Here is a 17,705-nt window from a genome sequence, read left to right as displayed (position 1 = left end):
TAACGACTTCTGATGGTATTCCACACTAACTATATGACCAAGATAATGGCATTTAAGTTGGGAACCATAAATCTGTTTCTCTATAAACTGTTGTTAAAGATACTAGCTTTAGAAGATTGTCTGTTGATTAAATAAGTCTGCAAGTGACTTTTGTGAAGCTTTGCCACAAAAATAACAGCTGATATTTATTGAGGACTTACTATGTGTTATCCTAGCATCCTAGCATCCATTTGAAGCATATACCTCACACAACTAAGAGGTACTATAGTGCAAATTGATGATGCCAGGTGGTCTGTCCCAAGTCTATGTATACTAACACAATATGCGCTGAAAGTATGGTATATAACAACAGTGTTATAAGGAAGAGTAACCATGTATTCACCTCTGAGCTTAATACAAAGCATATTACCAATAACATTAAAGCCTCCATTGTGCCTTCCCTCATGGTGGACTCCTTCCTTATGTCCAGAGCTGATCACTAACCTGAATTTAGGGTAATCATTCCTTTGCTTTAACTCATGGTTTTCCACAGCTGTGAGAAAAGGAGAACTGAGGGCACATACATTGTCTTTGTTTGTAATTTATCTTTTTCCTTTTTTTTTTAAAGATGATCTTTGATTTTAAAAATCAGAGGGAGAGGGAGAAGCAGACTCCCCGCTGACAAGGGAACCTGACTCAGAGCTTGATCCTAGGACCCAAGGATCATGACCTGAGCTGAAGGCAGACACTTCACCGATGGAGCCACCCAGGTGCCCTGATTTTTAAAATTTTTAATTTTAAGATAAACACATTAACCAAATATTTCCATTATGGTCAATGCCATTTTGGCAACCTATAAATATAAACAAATCTCTCATAGTAACATCATGGCACACTCTTATTATTGGTCTATTCATAACCACTTTAGTTTCTTATCTAATTTTTGAATTTATAATGTATTCTATTAATCGTTAGCTGTGAAGTCATAACCCATAACCAAAACTAGGTCTGGAACCATAGCTTATATCTACTCACCTTGCTCTTATTATATCATCAACTTTAAATTTGATTACATTAAAATAGCAATAATACACATTCTTGTCCACATGTGGACAATCCTCATTATTAAACTGCAAAGTTCCAAAGACTGTATTAAATCAATAATAGCTTTTTCTAATTCTTAGCCTCTGAGTGACAGTTTAACAAGGAGTACTTTAGCGATTCAGTAAGTCAGAACTAAATTCCATTTTAAGTAAACTCCATCCTAACACTTAGAGCGTTCTAGAAAATTTTTCAGAAAACTTCTTGCTTAAATGATTCTATGAGTCCCTACTTATGTAAACACACACACACACATGCTTTACAACTCTCTGCTCTTGGTGTTAAAATATGACACTTTCAGAAACAAGTTTCTTTTCATTTTATTTTTGAGAATGATGCTGCTGTGAAAAAGATGACATTTGAAGAATTTCTGGAAAAGAATGATGCACTTAACCATAAAATTTAAGTCAAGAATTTAAATGACTCTGACATCTCCATTACCTGTGCAGAATATTCCCACTGTACAAGATCCAATGTGCTTTGTTTGCTATGTTCCTTCTAACTGTTTCTTCCCTATTTTTCCAAGTCTTGACAATAGAGCTTTTCAGTCCTTATTACCTGGCTTATAATTTCTGGGACAAAAACTTGGAAAGCAGTAGGAACCCTACTAAATCACTCAATAATTCTCCAATCAGAAGTACTAAAACATAAGGTTATTGGAATCATTTTTAGCTTTTTATTTTGTCTTTTAGAGTGAATACTTAATACATTTCTGTAAGTCAATTCCATGTTTCAGAGGTCTTTGGCTTAAGTGTAAATCATTTTGTTTTGAAAGTGGTATTACCTTAGATAAGAGTAGGAAAACAGATTGAAAACTTTCCAGTGTTTCAGTGAAAAAACAGAAGCCCATGACTCAAGTGTGACTATACATTCTATGTGGCATTCAGTCATCAGTTGTCATGGGAAATACTATACCTTACAAGTGGAATTAATTCATTTAACAGTGGACCTACTCTATTCAGGAAAATGTGTTAGGCACTAAAGTCTGAACTTAATTACTTAGAATAATCTTAAATTCTAAGAATGAAGACTATCTAGAGAGCTCTTTGATATCTACTAAAAGTATTTAGAAACATAAGTTGAGGGCAGCCCCGGTGGCTCAGCAGTTTAGCGCTGCCTTCAGCCCAGGGTGAAGAGATCGAGTCCCATGTCAGGCTCCCTGTGTGGAGCCTGCTTCTCCCTCTGCCTGTGTCTCTGTCTCTGTCTCTCTCTCTATGTCTCTCATGAATCAATAAAATCTTTAAAAAAAAATAAGTTGATCAATATAACATTGTATTGAAATAGAGAAGAGCAACTTGTGATGTCCTGAGACTGCCTGGCATGCAAAGGGAGGCCATGGCATCTATTTTTGAATGTGAACACTCACATGGAACACAACATCAGACAAGGCCACTCTGTGACCATGATGAATTGAGACAAAAAGGATAACCACTCTGTAATTATGAACACTGTCCAAGCTAAGTAATGACTAAATATGCCTCTACTTGGATAATATGAGTGACTACTGCCCCTTTACCAACTACAAGTTAGCCTTGATCTATCCCTCCCATCTTCCGGATGAGATTTATTAAGATACCCAGTCATAAAATTACCCACACTTTCTGACAACATCCAACCCATTGCAAATATCCATGTCTATAGACCCTCCCCCATATGTTAATAAAAACCCAAATCCTAGAAGTCATTTTCAACACTATGTTAGCTCTGCATGCCTTCCCAATTCCTGAAATGTGTAATAAAAGCAATTTATTCAACTACAGGTTTGTTTTTGGTGCCAATTCTCTATTTCTTTGAATATAAGACACTATAAGCTGCAAAAAATATTCTGGTTTTATGGGTATTCGAGTATAAAAATTGTGCATCTTAGAATTGATGGAAAAAATGCATTTGTACTACATTTACTTTTTAGAGGTAAGTATACATTTACCATATACTTTAAACCTAAAGCCTGAGGAAAATCTTTCATTTTTAAGGTAAGGCACTCCCTCACAGAGGTTCCTGATCTATTCTCTAAGGAAAATGAATCTATGCATCAAAGGAGGTAGAAGCTCTGTATTTTTTTTTTCAATTTAAGAATACATGAATACATAATGGATTTTTTAAAATATTCTGGATCAGAAATTCATAAATTTTGACCCATTGCCAAATCTGGCCCCCTTTTTATTTTATAAATAAAGTTTTATTGAAATATAGTCAGATCTATTCACTTACATATTTTCATTTTAGCTGTAACAGATCTGGTGGCCAGTTAAGCTTGAAATGTATACCATCTGAATCTTTAGAGAAAAAGTCTGCTGAGCAGCCATCTTCTAGAGTGAAATTTAGCAATTGCCTAAAATTAGAATTGACTATATTCCAGCTTCATAACACTTATAAAATATGTTACCACTTGCATATAAACCACACTGATAATATAATAAAATACTGTGATCCAATCTCCTCACCTATAAAATCAGTATTATAATCATAGTACCTAATTTACATAGTTATTGTGAGGATTATGTGTGTTTAGAATAGCATATAAGAACTGCCAACATAAGTGTTTTCTATTTTTGTAGTTGCTTACAACCACTAACAAAACCAATAGCAGCCCTTACCTCTAAACATTAAAGTTCATTTCTGGAAAATAAAAAAAAAAAAACAAAAAACAATAAAAAACACATTTATGAGCACAAAAATAGCCAAATGAAAGCAAGTTGATCTGTATACTATCGCTGGCCAAAAATCATTGAAAAATGGGGGGAAAAGGAGAGAGAAAGGGAGAAAGAGAAAGAGAGGGAAAAGCATTGCATGAAAAATAATGCAATTATTTTATTGAAAACTAGGAAACAATAAAACTGATTAGAAGCAACAACATATATGATGTCTTTTTCTGGAGTGTTCCACCATTGGATCATAAACATATGTGAAATAATAGAGTTTTGAAACTCCCACATGCTAATTAAATAGGAGAAACCTAAATATCCAGCCACACACCCGTTTCCTGCAGAAATATCAGTGTGGTAATGAGTCTGTCTTCAAACTGGGAGTCAGTTTCCATGTCTTCCATTCTTATTTCACAGTGTTAGTTGGAGGAGAAAACCCACAAGTTGAGGCAAATCAGTTGAGCAAATTAAGGAAAATGCAGGGTAACTTCCTGTGAAATTTTACTATATCTATATAATATATATATATATATATATATATATATATATATATATATATATACAGACAGATTTTCTTGAAAATTCATGGGACTAAAGAGTCCCACTACAACCAATGAAAATTTGTTTTTAAAGATGACATTTTTATACATTAAAGATTAACTTCAATATTTCTGTTTTCTACTATTGAAGGGTGATTATTGGAAGGTGATATGTGATATTGGGAAGTTAGTAGAATTTAGTAGATTTCCTGTTTCTAATGTCAAATCTAATTTTTTTCAGATTCGGGAAGAAAGTGTTGAGATAAACTTTTAAATGTCATATTTCTGTACTTCATTTAATAGGAATGTCTATGAAACACGTGGCCAAACAAAAGTTTGGAGACTAGAAATCATATGAGCAAAAAAAAATCCAGTGATACAGAAACAGGTTTCTGCATGCAACAAATCAACCAAGCATTCAAAGTGCAATGTTTCCTCTCTCTCCTTATAGTTTCAAACAGCTTTGACTCAAATATTTGACCCACAGAAATTTCTACATGTTCTTTTTATTACTAGGTGACACCTGCTTTGCATTTTAGATTCACAATACCTAATAGTTTGTTAGATTAATACAATTATTACCATTTTTCAAGTTTGACTTCATCATGGCCATATGATTAAGCCCTTAGAAAGCTACAAATTAAGCTGAGAACTCTGCCAATATTTCAATTCTCTCCACTAAGCTTGAATCAAAGTTTGGGAGAAAAGACATGATAAATGACAAGTAAAAAAGGGCTTGTCACTGTTATTACTACATGAATTTTAGTACAGAGAAGACCATAAGAATTTTTGAAAAACAGTTCTGTGGAGTAGAATAAATTCAGCCAAATATGCTCACTTGCATATTACAGGGTTATGAAGCCTACTCATAAGAGATTTCATGCCTTTCATTTTACATTGAGTTTTCCTTTATAAAATAACACCAATTAAGGTTATTACACATAGAAAGACTTATTTGTAAATAAAAAATATTAAGAAACCATTTTAATGGGCAGCCCGGGTGGCTCAGTGGTTTAGCACCACCTTCAGCCCAGGGCATGATTCTGGAAACCTGGGATCAAGTCCCATGTCAGGCTCCCTGCATGGAGCCTGCTCCTCCTTCTGCCTATGCCTCTGCCTCTTTCTCTCTTTCTCTCTGTGTCTCTCTTGATTAAATAAATAAAATATTTAAATTTTTTTAAAAAGAAGCCATTTTAAGATATACATATATCTATATATGCTTATATGAAATGATTGTCAAATTATATATTTGGTGGGAAGAAAATTATGAAAAAAATTTTGGTGGGCAGACTCTAAAATGTCCCCAAAGATTTTTGCCTCCAGTATTGACACCCTTATGTAATCCCTACACTTTGAGTTAGATGAAGCCTGTGACTTGTTTCTAACAAATAGACTATGACAAAGGTGATGGGATATCAAAAATTTATGTTACATGCGATTATAACCTCCATCTTGATAGTAGCTTGTCGCCTGTGCTTACATGCTCTGGTATATCAAGTAGCCATGCTGGAGATATCCCCTGGGAAGGAATTGAGGGCAGCCTTGGGCCAACAGTTAGCTCGGAACTCAATCTAACGGCCCACAAAGAGAGCTTGTATGAGGAGTCTTTCCAAGTGGAGTGTTCAGATGAAACCCCAGGCCTGTAGACACTTTGATTAAAGCCTTTGAAAAGCCTAGAAACAGAGGACCCAGGGAGGCCATGTCTGAGCACTTGACCAAGAGAAACTAAGATACTGAATATGCATTGTTTTAAGCCATTTTTGTGATAATTTGTTACATCGCAATAGATAACCAGTACATATTTTGATACCTGGAAGTGGGATACTTCTATAACAAAGCATAGAAATGGCTTTTCAACTGGACTGTAGTTGAAGGCTAAAGGGATCTGAAAAAGCACAATAGAGAAAGCCTAAATTCCCTTGGCCAGGCTATCAGTAGAAATTTGAACATTGAGAACACTGTCAATGAGGACTCAAAAGAAGTGAGAGATGTATTCCTGGAAACTGGAAGAAGGGGCATCCTTATTATGCAGTGGTAGAAAGCTTAGCAAAATTTTTATCTCAGTTATGTGGAAAATAGCATTGACATGAAAAACATTGGTTATCTAGCTAAGGAAATGTCCAAGTGAAGTAGTGAATATGCCAACTGGTTCCTTTATGCTATTTATAGTAAAGTGCCTCAGCCTCTATAGGAGACCAAGGTAGAAGAGGGCTTATCAAGAAGACATTTGGAGTGTGGCCTTTGTCTAATGGAGTGAATCTCAATGAAATTCACCAAAGGCCTACAGAGTTATAAGAAAATCCTGTCACCAAAAACACTGACCATTTTAACTGAAAGAAACAAAGAATAGAAAATGAAATGACACTGTTGGTCTCCTCTAAATTTCTACTGACAGTGAGCACATTGAGAAAACTATTCTGGTGCAAACACATGCTACTTTACATGAAAAAAAAAAAAAAGCAGGGAGACTCAGAGGAGGAAACCAAGAGCGCAGAACACAGAGCCAGGAGTTCTCAAAACTCAGACCAGAACAATGAAACAAACCAAGGAAAAACTTGCTTCCTGCACTTTGGCCACATCTACCCATCTTTGTAAGGGCAATATTATAACTATGTTCCTCAAGTATATACTCAGCTAGTCTAGAATGGATGTAAAAGAATTAAAAAGAATGTGGGTGACCAACTGCAGAGCTTATCTGAGGACTGAATCTTCTACCCCTTGCACACTGGGGAAACGTGAGGTCCTGAGTCAGCACACTGACTCTTGACCATATTCTCCAGATACAGATCCTCTGGTCCCCCCCTTTTTTTTTAATTTTTTTATGATAGTCACAGAGAGAGAGAGAGAGAGAGAGAGAGAGAGACAGAGACACAGGCAGAGGGAGAAGCAGGCTCCATGCACCGGGAGCCCGACGTGGGATTCGATCCCGGGTCTCCAGGATCGCGCCCTGGGCCAAAGGCAGGCGCTAAACCGCTGCGCCACCCAGGGATCCCTGGTCCCCCTTCTTGAATAGCTTATTCTCTTACCCTTTGAAGTAAACATGTTTTCTTCTGCTTCCAAAGTTAATCATTCCTATAGCCAATCTGCTAGCTCTCAATAAAGGCTGGAAGAGAGAAAGCCTCAGGGCCCAAGTCCATGCCTGAGTCTGAGTCTCAGGCTCCCTGCCCCCAGGTCAGAATTCAGTGAGACCCCAGTCTTTCTTCATATTGTCACCTCCGACTATCCTGGCTCCATGGCAAAGTAAGGTGGCCTGTGTGTCACTGTCACTTCTCCTACTGCCACAGATAGACATTATGAGAGGTAGAAATGAGGATTTTCACTAGCTTCTTAGCTGTAAAGGTATGTGTTTCATAAGCTGTCTTAACTTTTGGAATACATCCAAAGAGGTGGCAAATTTAATAGCCAGAAAGCCATTCACTACTAGCTGAGGTTTTCTTTCTAAATTTGCTGGCCACGGCCATTGGAACTTTGAAAAGTAATAAATATAGTAAAGCAATTAACACCTTTGAACAACTCCTGGAAAAAAAATTCTAACCTGGATGCATAAACATATACAAAACAACAACAACAAGAAAACTAGTTTGAAAGAGTTGCTCTCAAGCCTTGAACATAATCAATGACCTTCTAACATTTGCCCAGCTGGATTTCAAAATTGTTATGGATTCTTATTTACTTCCCCTTTCCCTTCTTTTGAATAGGAATGTGTGTGGCTGCTGACCTATGCTTCGCTCAAAATTGTATTCTGGGAAGACAGTCAGAAACTTGTCTCTCACATGTCAGATAAAGACAAATTATGTCCCAAGAGTTCTACTTAACAACTCAACAACTTGTCTGAACCTGAATCTGATCCTAGAGATAGATTTTGGACTTGGATTAAATTCTGTGATGGGTTAGTACTTATAAGGACTTTAGAGATGGGGAGGTTAATGTGTTTGGCATGGGAAAGTGATATGAATACTTCAGAGTCAGGGCCCAGACTTTGGTAGGATGCTATGATGGCTGTTCATAGACCTTGGAAACCCCTCCCCTTAAGTAACTTGCTTCTAACCTATAAGGTACCACAGAGTTGAGGGCTTATAACTTTCATGATTAGAATTTTCTAAGACTTTAACTTGTCTTACTCTCAGTCTCTCCCTATTGCCTTCTCCCTATTGCCTTGTCAGAGATGTCAAGAAACTGAAGCTGGCAAGAAACTGAGGCTGGCCTCTGGAATACTACTGGTTAAGGATTGAGACTCTTGGTCCTGTAACCCATAAGAAACTAAATCCTACCAACAGACATGAGGTTAGAAACATCCTTTACTGTTCGAGCCTTCAGATGAGAACCCTGCCTGACCAATACATTGACAGTAGCCTTGTGGGAAATCATATAGCAGCAGGTGCAGCTAAGCTATCTTCAGATTTTTGACACATAGAAACTGAAATAATAAATGTGCGTTGTTTTCAGCTGCCAATTAATTTGTTATATAACAATAACTAATAAAGATAGTATTTATATAAATGCATGCTTTAATGTGTGTAGAACATTTCTGATACAAATGCAGTAAGTGGAAGAGGGTCAGTATCTCTGAAGAGAGAATAAGGCCTTTCTGAGATAAGAAGTCATACTTTTCTTAGTATACCCTAAGTAGATTTTGAATTTTTTTCAAATTTTGTGTTATGAAAAATACTAATTATTTTTAAGAAAATAGATCATTTTATACTTTTCATTTAAAAATTATAATTCATCTTATACAAGGATTACCTTATTTATTCTTTCTATTTTGCCAAAATGAGATGGCTTGAAATCTAAAAGGTGAATCTTAAGTATAAAAAACTTCCAAATCAGAGAGCAATCAAAGTGAGCACATACTCAGTTCAATCACTTGCCAGTAAGTGTTTTGGAGCTAAGAAATCAAATCTGTGATAATTTTTAAATAACCCCTTTATATCAAGAAGAGGCACTGAATGTATCAGGTTCCAGTAAAGAAATAAATGGCAGATTGTACAGCCCTTGTGTTCTTGTTATGGCTTAGTACATACAATTGTGCAAAATCTCATTTACTTTTCACCTCATAAGTTTGTTAATAATTTTTTATATCAGTAGTAAAATTCTTAAATCTGAGATAAGTTGACCTGTATAATATTCTTTTCTTCTTATCACATCAAGAATAATAGTCGAAGGGGGCAAGGGCAAGATGGTGAAGAAGTAGGGTCCCCAAGTCACCTGTCCCCACCAACTTACCTAGATCACTTTCAAATCATCCTGAAAACCTATGAATTCAACCTGAGATATAAAGAAAGAACAGCTGGAAAACTACAGAGAGAAGAGTTTGCGCTTCTAACAAGCCACTCTGTGCTGGGCAAAATGACTAGAAAGAAGAACTCACCACAAAAGAAAGAATCAGAAACCATACTCTCTGCTACAGAATAACAGAATTTGGATTACAAGTAGATGTCAGAAAGCCAATTCAGAAGCACAATTATGAAGCTACTGGTGGCTCTGGAAAAAAGCATAATGGAATCAAGAGTCTTCATGACTGCAGAATTTAGATCTAATCAGGCCAAAATTAAAAATCAATTAAATGAGATGTAATCCAAACTGGAGGTCTAACAACGAGAGTTAATGAGGTAGAAGAAAGAGAGTGAGTGACATAGAAGACAAGTTGATGGCAAGGAAGAAAGGTGAGGAAAAAAAGAAAAACAATGAAAAGATCATGAGGAAAGGTTAAGGGAAATATGACAGCCTCAGAAGGAAAAATCTTTGTTTAATTGGGGTTCCAGAGGGCACAGAAAGGGACAGAGGACCAGAAAGCATATTTGAACAAATCATAGCTGAGAACTTCCCTAATTTGGGGAGGGAAATAGGCATTCAGACCCAGGAGATACAGAGATCCCCCCCCAAAAAATCAATAAAAAATGTTCAAGACCTCGACATTTAATAGTGAAACTTGCAAATTCCAAAGATAAAGAAAAAAATCCTTAAAGCAGCAAGAGACAAGAGATCCCTAACTTATATGGGGAGAAATATTAGATTAATAGCAGACCTCTCCACAGACACCAGGCAGGCCAGAAAGTGCTGGCAGGATATATTCAGGGTCCTAAATGAGAAGAACAAAGTCAAGAATACTATATCCAGCAAGGTTCTCATTCAGAATAGAAGGAGAGATAAAGAGCTTCCAAGATAGGCAGAAAATGAAAGAATATGTGACCACTAAATCAGTTCTGCAGGAAATATTACGGGGGATTCTGTAAAAGAAAGAGGATGCCCAAATAAATAATCCACAAAAGCAGGGACTGAATAGATATTATGATGACACTAAATTCATATCTTTCAATAGTAACTCTGAACATGAATGGGCTAAAATATCCCATCAAAAGAGGCAGGGTATCTGACTAAATAAAAAAACAAAAGCCATCTATTTGCTGCCTACAAGAGACTCATTTTAGACCTAAGGACACCTATAGCCTGAAAATGAAAGATTGGAGAACCATTTACCATTCAAATGGTCCTCAAAAGAAAGCTGGGGTAGCAATTCTCATATCAGATAAATTAAAGGTTATCCCAAGACTATAGTACAAGATGAAGAGGGACAATATCATACTTAAAGGATCTATCCAACAAGAGGATCTAACAATCATGAATATTTATGCCCCGAATGTGGGAGCTGCCAAGTATATCAATCAATCAATAACCAAAGTAAAGACATACTTAGCTAATAATACACTAGTAGTGGGAGACTTCAACATGGCACTTTATGCAAATGACAAATCTTCTAAGCATAACATCTCCAAAGAAACGAGAGCTTTAAATGATACACTGGACCAGATGGATTTCACAGATATCTACAGAACTTTACATCCAAACACAACTGAATACACATTCTCCTCAAGTGCACGTGGAACTTTCTCCAGAATAGACCACATACTGGGTCACAAATAAGGTTTCAACTGACACCAAAAGATTGGGATTGTCCCCTGCATATTTTCAGACCATAATGCCTTGAAAGTTGAACTCAATCACAAGAAGAAATTTGGAAGAAATTCAAACACGTGGAGGTTAAAGACCATCCTGCTAAAAGATGGAAGGGTCAACCAGGAAATTAGAGAAGAATTAAAAAGATTCATGGAAACTAATGAGAATGAAGATACAACAGTTCAAAATCTTTGGGATACAACAAAAGCAGTCCTGAGAGGGAAATATATCACAATACAAGCACCCCTCAAACAATTGGGAAAAACTCAAATACACAAGCTAACTTTGCACCTTAAGGAACTGGAGAAAGAATAGCAAATAAAACCTACACCAAGCAGAAGAAGAGAGTTAAGAAAGATTCAAGCAGAACTCAATGAAATAGAGACCAGAAGAACTGAAGCACAGATTAACAAAACCAGGAGTTGGTTCTTTGAAAGAATTCATAACATAGAGAAACCATTAGCCAGCCTTATTAAAAACAAAAGAGAAAAGACTCAAATTAATAAAATCACAAATGAAAAAGGAGAGATCACAACGAATACCACGGAAATACAAATGATTTTAAAAACATATTATGAGCAGCTATATGCCAATAAATTAGGCAATCTAGAAGAAATGGATGCATTTCTGGAAAGCCACAAACTACCAAAACTAGAACAGGAAGAAATACAAAACCTGAACAGGCCAATAACCAGGGAGGAAATTGAAGCAGTCATCCAAAACCTCCCAAGACACAAGAGTCCAGGGCCAGATGGCTTCCCAGGGGAATTCTATCAAACGTTTAAAGAAGAAACAATACCCATTCTACTAAAGCTGTTCCAAAAGATAGAAAGGGATGAAATACTTCCAAACTCATTCTATGAGGCCAGCATCACCTTAATTCCAAAACCAAAGACCCCATCAAAATGGAGAATTGTAGACCAATATCCCTCATGAACTCAAATACAAAAATTCTCAACAAGATACTAGCCAATAAGATCTAACAGTACATTAAGAAGATTACTCACCATGACCAAGTGGGATTTATCCCCGGGATGCAAGGCTGGTTCAACACTCATAAAGCAATCAACGTGATAGATTATATCAACAAGAGAAAAAACAAGAACCATATGATCCTCTCAAGATAGATGCAGAGAAAGCATTTGACAAAATACAGCATCCATTCCCGATCAAAACTCTTCAGGGTGTCGGGAGAGAGGGAACATTCCTCAGCATCATAAAACCCATCTATGAAAAGCCCACACAAATGTCATTCTCAATGGGGAAACACTGGGAGCCTTTCCCCTAAGATCAGGAACACGACAGGGATGTCCAATCTCACCACTGCTATTCACCATAGTACTAGAAGTCCTAGCCTCAGCAATCAGGCAACCGAAAAGAAATAAAAGGCATTCAAATTAGCAAAGAAGAAGTCAAACTCTCCCTCTTTGCAGATGACATGGTACCGTACATAGAAAATCCAAAAGACTCCATCCCAAGATTGCTAGAACTTATACAGCAATTCAGCAATGTGGCAGGATACAAATTCAATGCCCAGACATCAGTGGCATTTCTATACACTAACAATGAGACTGAAGAAAGAGAAATTAAGGAGTCAATCCCATTAACAATTGCACCCAAAAGCATAAGATACCTGGGAATAAACTTAACCAAAGAGCTAAATAATCTATACCCTAAAACTATAGAACACTTCTGAAAGAAATTGAGGAAGATGGAGAGATTGAAAAATATTCCATGCTCAAGGATTGGAAGAATTAATATTGTGAAAATGTCAATGCTACCCAGGGCAATTGATACAATTAATGCAATTCCTATCAAAATACCAAGGACTTTCTTCAGAGAATTGGAACAAACCATCTTAAGATTTGTGTGGAATCAGAAAAGACCCTGAATAGCCAGGAAAAAGAAAAGAAAAAGAAAACCAGAGCAGGGGGCATCACAATGCCAGATTTCAGGTTGTATTACAAAGCGATGATCATCAAGACAGTATGATACTGGCACAAAAACAGACACATTAATCAATGGAACAGAATAGAGAACCCAGAAATGGGCCCTCAACTCTATGGTCAACTAATATTCGACAAAGCAGGAAAGACTATCCACTGGAAAAAGGACAGTCTCTTCAATAAGTGGTGCTGGGAAAATTGGACATCCACATGCAGAAGAATGAACTAGACCATTCTCTTACACCATACACAAAGATAAACCTCAAATTGGATGAAAGATCTAAATGTGAGACAAGAATCCACCAAAATCCTAGAGACAACACCCTTTTTGAACATGGCCACAGCAACTTCTTGCAAGATATATCTATGAAAGCAAGGGAAAAATGAACTATTGGGACTTAAGATAAAAAGCTTCTGCACAGCAAAAGAAACAGTCAACAAAACTAAAGGACAACCTACAGAATGGGAGAAGATATTTGCAAATGACCTATCAGATAAAGGGCAGGTAGCCAAGATCTATAAAGAACTTCTTAAACTCCACACCCAAGAAACAAACAGTCCAATCATGAAATGGGCAGAAGACAGGAACAGAAATTTCACCAAAGAAGACATACACATGGCCAAGAAGCACATGAGAAAATGCTCTGCATCACTTGCCATCAGGGAAATACAAATCAAAACCACAATGAGATACCACCTCACACCAGTGAGAATGGGGGAAATTAGCAAGACAGGAAACAACAAATGTTGGAGAGGATGTGGAGAAAGGGGAACCCTCTTGCACCGTTGGTGGGAATGTGAACTGGTGCAGCCACTCTGGAAAACTGTGTGGAGGTTCCTCAAAGAGTGAAAAATAGACCTGCCCTACAACCCAGCAATTGCCCTACTGGGGATTTACCCCAAAGATACAGATGCAATGAAATGCCGGGACACCTGCACCCCGATGTTTCTAGCAGCAATATCCACGATAGCCAAACTGTGGAAGGAGCCTCGGTGTCCATCGAAAGATGATGGATAAAGAAGATGTGGTCTATGTATACAGTATTCCTCAGCCATTAGAAATGACAAATACCCACCATTTGCTTCAACGTGGATGGAACTGGAGGGTATTATGCTGAGTGAGGTAAGTCAATTGGAGAAGGACAAACATTATTTGGTCTCGTTCATTTGGGGAATATAAAAATTAGTGAAAGGGAATAAAGGGGAAAGGAGAGAAAATGAGTGGAAAATATCAGAGAAGGATACAGAACATGAGAGACTCCTAACTCTGGGAAAGGAACAAGGGGTAGTGGAAGAGGAAGTGGGTGGGGGTTGGGGTGACTGGGTGATGGGCACTGAGGGGGGCTCTTGATGGGATGAGCACTGGGTGTTATGCTATATATTGGCAAATCGAACTCCAATAAAAAAAATACCAAAAAAAAATAGAATAAAATAGTCTCGGGGACACCTGCCTGGCTCAGCGGTTTAGCTCCTGCCTTCAGCCCAGGATATGATTCTGGAGACCCAGGATCGATTCCCACATCAGGCTTCTTGCATGCAGCCTGCTTCTCCCTCTGCCTGTGTCTCTGCCTCTCTCTCTTTCTGTGTGTCTCTCATGAATAAATAAGTAAGTCTTTTTAAAAAAGAATAAAATAGTCTCTTATAATTTCTTTCCTTATAAAAATATATACATTACCAAGCACCAATGACGAACAAGGAAGTTTCTACTCACAGAAACTTGCATTCTAATAAAAGGAGAGACAAATAAACCTTCAAGAACATGTCAGTGTGTTAAAAATTTAAGTTTTACTTTCATTTGGTTTGGAATTTTATCTTAGCTCTTGTTTGCTGTTTTGCTTTTTTGCCTAATAATACCATTTTATTTTCAACAACACACAAGCTTGTTGATGCAGCTATCAGATCATGCTAGTAGCAAGTCCTGAAAAGATTGGACATCTCTGCTATGTTGGGAGCATAGGTTGGTGATGCTAAGCCATGAAATAAGAGAGAAGCAGTGGTGGAGAATAAAAAAGGACTATGCCAAAGGATCCAAAAGAATGTCAGAGAGTTGGCATGGGAGGACTTGCAGGAGCAGGAGAGGCACAGCAGGAAATGCTCTCACTGGACTAGAGCAGATGGCAATAGAAGAAAAAATTACATACATACACACACACACACACACACACACACACACACACACACACATTTAAAAGCTGTAGAAAGCAGCCTGAGAAGATTGAGTAGGCTGACAATTACCATATCATATAATCTATTATTTTTAGCTTACAGATTTCTATTTATTTCACTCAGGGAGTGCTCTGCGGTATACCACATATTGTGAATGCAGGATTTTAGGGAAGAGTGGGTGAGTTCAGGAGAGATCAGAGTGACTCAGTGGAAAGTGAGCACAGATGCTATGGCAGACTGCCATCCCATCTTCCTGGGACTGGGCATAGAGTGACTAATGACATTTCCTTGGGGACTTGCGGTTGCTCCAAAGCTCAGCCCCATAGAGCTGAATTAAGGCACAGCAACTATTTCACACACTTCCTCCATGTCTGTGCACAAAAATAAACATGGCTGAAATTTTGACATCTCTGGGCACCCTCACCGGATTCTGGAAGCTTCAGTATGAATGTAATTATGTCATGATTCTTGCTCTCTCAATGGAAAATAAAAGAAAATAAAAGAAAAATTGTTCTTAAACACAAAACTGTACGCCACAAGATAAGAGGCATTTGTTCCCAGATGGAAGTAAAATACTTCACAAATCACTAGTTCAACACCCTCCTGTTAGTCCACCATCTTAGACAATGATCTGTACAGGCTGTTAGGGCAAAAGAGGATACACGCATCTTATTCTACAATAATAACTGCTACTAATAATGGTGATAATTATAACAACATTTACTATCTATCTTGTGGACAATTACAAACACTTCATTCATTATTTATTAATGAATAATCCAATTAAAAATGGGCCGAATGGGATGCCTAAGTGGCTCAGGTGGTTGGGTGTCTACCTTTGCTCAGGTAATGATCTCTAGGTCATGGGATCGAGCCCCATTGATATGGGGGGATCTGAGGGGAGTCTGCTTCTCCCTCTCCCTCTGTCTCTCCCCATGCTTGTGCCCTCTGTGTCTCTTTCCCTCAAATGAATAACTAAAAAAAATATTTTTAAAAATTAAAATTTAAAAAATGAAAAATGGGCAGAAGACCCGAATAGGCATTTTTCCAAAAAAAAAAAAAATACAAATGGCCAATAGACACATGAAAAGATACTCAATATCGCTTATCATTAGAGAAATGCAAATCACGACCACAATGAGATAGCAACTCACCCCTGTCAGAATGGTTAAAGTCAACAATACAAGAAATAGGAGGTGTTGGTGAGGATGTGGAGAAAGGGGAACCCTCTTGCACTGTTGATGGGAATGCAAGCTGGTGCAACTAACATGGAAAATAGTATGGATATTCCTCAAAAAAGTTAAAAATAGAATTACCTTATTATCCAGCAATTGCATTACTAGGTATTTACCCAAAAAATACAAAAATATTAACTCAAAGGGTTAAATGTATCTTTTGCAGCATTACTTAACAATGTTGTGGGGGTTTTTTTATTATTATTAATCATGATAGACAAGAGAGAGAGAGAGGCAGAGACACAGGCAGAGGGAGAAGCAGGCTCCATGCTGGGAGCCTGACGTGGGATTGATCCCGGGACTCCAGGATCACACCTTGGGCCAAAGGCAGGCGCTGAACCACTGAGCCACCCAGGGATCCCCCCATTATTTACAATGTTTATAACAGGATTATCTACAATAGCCAAATTATGGAAACAGCTCAAGTGTCCATCAGACTGATGAATGGATAAAGAAGTGTTTGTGTGTGTGTATATGTACATATTAGAATGTTACTTGGCCAACAAAAAGAATGAAATCTTACCATTTGCAATGACATGGATGGTGATAGAGAGTATTATGCTAAGTAGAGTAAATCAGTCAGAGAAAGACAAATGTCATATGATTTCACTCATATGTGGAATTGAGCAAACAAAACAAACAAACAGAGGGGGGGAAAAAGAGAAAGGGAGCCAAACCAAGAAACAGACTCTTTTTTTTTTTTTTTTTATTTATGATAGTCACAGTGAGAGAGAGAGAGATAGATACAGGCAGAGACACAGGCAGAGGGAGAAGCAGGTTCCATGCACCGGGAGCCCGACGTGGGATTCGATCCCGGGTCTCCAGGATCGTGCCCTGGGCCAAAGGCAGGCGCCAAACCGCTGCGCCACCCAGGGATCCCAAGAAACAGACTCTTAAGTACAGTGAACAAACTGATGGTACCAGAGAGGAGGTGGGTGAGGGGCTGGGGGAAATAGATGATGGAGGTGAAAGAGTACACTTGTCATGATGAGCACTGGGAGTTGTATTGTAACATAGAATCACTATATTGTACACTTGTCATTAATATTACACTGTACATTAACTATGGACTTTAGCAAAAACTTTAAAAAAAAAACCTTTCAAAAACTCTTTGAGATGTATGCTATTGATATCCTCATA

General features: G+C 37.6%; 1 long non-coding RNA gene across 1 annotated transcript; it reads left to right on the top strand.

Moving 5' to 3' along the window:
• The first annotated feature begins 687 nt into the window (after positions 1 to 687).
• Positions 688 to 8,709, top strand: LOC111095688. Its single transcript, XR_005357512.1, has 3 exons — positions 688 to 749; positions 7,963 to 8,153; positions 8,428 to 8,709. It is a non-coding gene; the product is annotated as an uncharacterized LOC111095688 (long non-coding RNA).
• The last annotated feature ends 8,996 nt before the right edge of the window (positions 8,710 to 17,705 follow it).

The sequence above is a fragment of the Canis lupus genome, chromosome 4 (assembly GCF_011100685.1).
Source record: "Canis lupus familiaris isolate Mischka breed German Shepherd chromosome 4, alternate assembly UU_Cfam_GSD_1.0, whole genome shotgun sequence".
Classification (NCBI taxonomy): Eukaryota; Metazoa; Chordata; class Mammalia; order Carnivora; family Canidae; genus Canis; species Canis lupus.
Note: the sequence above shows the minus strand (reverse complement) of the source record. Positions and strands in the feature narration are given on the sequence as shown.